At 46.8% G+C, this 3,402-nt stretch overlaps 1 pseudogene; it reads left to right on the top strand.

Annotated features, from left to right (window-relative positions):
• Window positions 1-1,129, top strand: part of LOC102873294 — a 1,984-nt pseudogene extending 855 nt beyond the window's left edge.
• The last annotated feature ends 2,273 nt before the right edge of the window (window positions 1,130-3,402 follow it).

Here is a 3,402-nt window from a genome sequence, read left to right as displayed (position 1 = left end):
CAGGGGCCTCCAGCCTGTGCCAGATGAGGAAGTGATCGACCTGTATGGGGGCACTCAGCACATCCCCCTGTACCACATGAGCGGCTTCTATGGCAAGGGTCCCTCGATCAAGCAGTTCATGGACATCTTCTCCCTGCCGGAGATGGCTCTGCTGTCCTGCGTGGTGGACCACTTCCTGGGCCATGGTCTGGAATTCGACCAGGCGCATCTCTACAAGGATGTGACGGATGCTATCCGAGATGTGCATGTGAAGGGTCTCATGTACCAGTGGATCGAGCGGGACATGGAGAAATACATCTTGAAAGGGGACGAGACATTTGCTGTCCTCAGCCGCCTAGTAGCCAATGGAAAGCAGCTGTTCCTCATCACCAACAGCCCTTTCAGCTTTGTGGACAAGGGGATGAGGCACGTGGTGGGCCCTGACTGGCGCCAGCTGTTTGATGTGGTCATCGTCTAGGCAGACAAGCCCAGCTTTTTCACCGACCGGCGCAAGCCTTTCCGAAAACTCGATGAAAAGGGCTCGCTCCAGTGGGATCGCATCACCCGCCTGGAGAAGGGCAAGATCTATCGGCAGGGGAACCTGTTTGACTTCCTGCGCCTGACAGAATGGCGGGGCCCCCGCGTACTCTACTTTGGAGACCACCTCTACAGTGATCTGGCAGACCTCATGCTGCGGCACGGCTGGCACACAGGCGCCATCAACCCCGAGCTGGAGCGGGAGATCCGCATCATCAACACGGAGCAGTACATGCACTCACTGACTTGGCAGCAGGCGCTCACGGGGCTGCTCGAGCGCATGCAGACCTACCAGGATGCAGAGTCGAGGCAGGTGCTGGCAGCCTGGATGAAGGAGCGGCAGGAGCTGAGGTGCATCACCAAGGCGCTGTTCAACCCTCAGTTTGGAAGCATCTTCCGCACCTTCCACAACCCCACCTACTTCTCCTGGCGCCTCGTGCGCTTCTCTGACCTCTACATGGCCTCGCTCAGCTGCCTGCTCAACTACCGTGTGGACTTCACCTTCTATCCACGCCGCACGCCGCTGCAGCATGAGGCCCCACTCTGGATGGACCAGCTCTGCACTGGCTGCATGAAGACACCCTTCCTGGGCGACATGGCTCACATCCGCTGAGGGCAGCTTTATTGTCCCAGACAAGCTCCCAGCCCTCTTGCCCTGCCCGCTCTGGGCATCTGTCCAGACAAGCAATAAAGGCCGTCCGTCTCCTTAAAAAAAAAAAAATAAATAAAAAGAAATCCCATGTGATGTATCTGGGCATCTATGTTCAAGGCCAAAGGACCTCTCTTCTCTACTCAGTGAGACAGTTTATTGGAAAGTCCTTGCAATCATTCTTCTACTAGATCCAGGTCGTGTCCCTCAGCCCTAACCTCAATCAGAGGAAAGGCTTTAGGCATTTGAGATTTGAGGCCAGTGTTGGATATTCAAATGGCAATGGCCTTGGCTTTTGGGACCAGAAGGAAAGTTGAGAGGAGAGAAGGAGAAGATAGAGAGGAGAAGTTTGGTTTATCCCAGAGAGTACAAGTAAGGAGTCCAGGCCGACTTCTGCTCTGCTCATGTAGCAATGAGGCTTCAAAGAGACTGTCCCTCTTGGAGGGCAGCTACGCTCTGGGTCATTTCCTGCTGCCATTTAGTGGTTAGTGAGCTGAGAGAGTGGGTTTACTCTCTGGGTAGGCCAATTGTGGAGAAGTGGAAAGGAGGTTTTGGCCTATAACTGAATGTTCTTCCCAATCAGGGCACCATATGTTAGATAGAAAAAAGAGTTGAAAGTAAGAGAGACAAAGAAAGAAAGAAGCTGGTCTCAATAAATGAACAGGACTTTATTGCATGGTCTGAGAGGAACACCAAGTGACCTTGCATGCAGAAAAGATAAAAATGGTTCCCCCTAATCCATTATTTATGCTGTGAGTATATTTCTCAACAAAAATGTTTTTGTTTAAAATTTGGTTTCCTAAGATGAGTGCTTCTTGGTCTATATGTATATTTTCCCTGAACACAGTTAAGTGTTCTGATATTTTCATTCTTCAATGCAGGATAGTGAAAAGTTTGATCCGTTGTTCATAGGGTCATTATGAGTTTTAGTCAACTTGATGGTACCTTACAACAAAAACAAACAAAAAGATGAGCATCTATCATTCATCTGCCAGTTAGCGATACTGTGGTGACTTCATGTTGCTATGCTGCTGGACACTGTACTACTGATATTTCAAATACCAAAAGAGTCACTCATTATGGACAGATTTCAGCAGAACTTCCAGATTAAATCAAAGTTGGGAGAAAAGCCTAACAATCTACTTCTTAAAAGGAGCCAGCGATCACTCTATGGTTCACCATAAAATATTGTCTGATATAATGCTGGAAGATGAGTCACCTAGATTGGAAGGCACACAAAATACACAGTGACAACAATAATGGATTCAAGCATCCCAATGATTGTGAAGAAGGAATAGGATTAAGCAGTATTTTGTTCTGTTGTTATCATGAATTGAAGCCAGCCTGATGGCAAAAATGATGAGTTTAATTTAATATGATGTGTGTTCTTTTGCTTGTTGAGTAGGCCTCACCTTTTCGTGGCATTGATTCTTTTAGGGTGTCTATAGAGGTGGTAATATTTTCTGTAGTTTGTTTTCAGGGATTATGAGGAATAAGCATCATGTTTTAGAGGGTGTATCACTACTTTGTCTTCTGAGTTTGGGAAAGTTAGACTTTCTTGAGTGTGTCACTGGCCTCCTGGAACAGTGACCTACCTCTCAGACCTAGTGATTGTTCTCCAGCCCTCAGATAAGACTGCTTGCTATTTGGTGAAGAGGTCAGGGGATGCTCACAGTTATGCCTCAACTAATCTCTCCAGTGCTTTTATTTTTACTGCGTAATTCCACTGTCCATTACTTTGTAACACCTCAGGAAACACATCAATTTTTTATAAGAGCCCTCTCCTGCATATGTTTTGGAGTATGGTTTCCTCTTTCTACCAGGTTTATCTGATTTCTGCCTTTCAGAGATCTCTCAAGCTTCTTTCTGCTGGTGGAATTCTTTCCCCCCCCTCCTTTCCTTCTGGCACTGTATTGATTGATTCTTTAAAAAGATATTCTTTGTCATTTTTCAGGACTGAGATAGGAAGAAGGTATTGGTGTTTGTGCTCAGTCCACCATTGATCAAATTTAGCCTCTTGGCCTTTTCTGCCATTCTCTTTTTCATCCCTTCAGTCATTCCTTCATCTATTCACCCCATAATACTTCTGAGTGCCAGCATTGTGTCGTGCTCTGTACAGGCTGCCTTTCAATAAAGTAATGTCACAGAATAGAAATAACAGGATCTGGTGTTCTTGTTTTCCATACCAGAGATGCTGCTGCTGAATTTATATCAGTCAGTGCACACAATTTTTGTTG

This window comes from Elephantulus edwardii, unplaced genomic scaffold, assembly GCF_000299155.1.
Source record: "Elephantulus edwardii isolate Elephantulus edwardi_28Jun2011 unplaced genomic scaffold, EleEdw1.0 scaffold00168, whole genome shotgun sequence".
Classification (NCBI taxonomy): domain Eukaryota; kingdom Metazoa; phylum Chordata; class Mammalia; order Macroscelidea; family Macroscelididae; genus Elephantulus; species Elephantulus edwardii.
This window is presented reverse-complemented; position numbering and strand designations above follow the sequence as displayed.